Genomic DNA, 672 nt, shown 5'->3' on the forward strand with positions numbered 1-672 from the left:
CTCCGGCTAGCTTTACCCGAAATAATTACACAGACACTGTATTCTTTTCAGCACTGCTTGGCCCATTCTCTTCTAGGCTAATTCTCACATATTAAGATATTTTGATTGATGGAGACATTATGGGCCTAGCAAGAATCCTGGCACCAGAGAAATTCTGGGGAATCCACAAGGATGACCCCAGCTAATGCCCTAAGCAATAGAGGAGAGGATACCCAACCTGACCTTTTCCTGTAATCAGATTGACGACTATCTTAAATCTCACCATAGAACCTTCATCCAGCAACTGTTGAAAACGGAGGTGGAGACCCGCAGAGGAGCACTGGGCTTAGCTCGTAAAGTCCAGTTGAAAATTGGGAGGAGTGAGAATATGAGCAAAGAGGTCAAGATCGTGGTGGGGACACCCACTGCAATAGTTTACCTGAGCTAATGGGAGCCCACCAACTCCTGCCAGACATGGAAGGAAGCAGCATAGGATCAAACTAGACCCTTTGAATGTGGTGACAATTTTATGGCTGGGTCAGACTTCAGGGCCACTGGCCATGTCACCACGATTTATCACAACTGCTTTTTTTTTTCTCTAGGGGAGATTGAAATTTTATTGTATTATCTTTATCTAGAAAATGTCTAATTTCATTGTTCTGAAATATCTTACAGTAGTATCAGTTTACCTAA

This window comes from Microtus ochrogaster, unplaced genomic scaffold (genome assembly GCF_000317375.1).
Source record: "Microtus ochrogaster isolate Prairie Vole_2 unplaced genomic scaffold, MicOch1.0 UNK151, whole genome shotgun sequence".
Taxonomy (NCBI): domain Eukaryota; kingdom Metazoa; phylum Chordata; class Mammalia; order Rodentia; family Cricetidae; genus Microtus; species Microtus ochrogaster.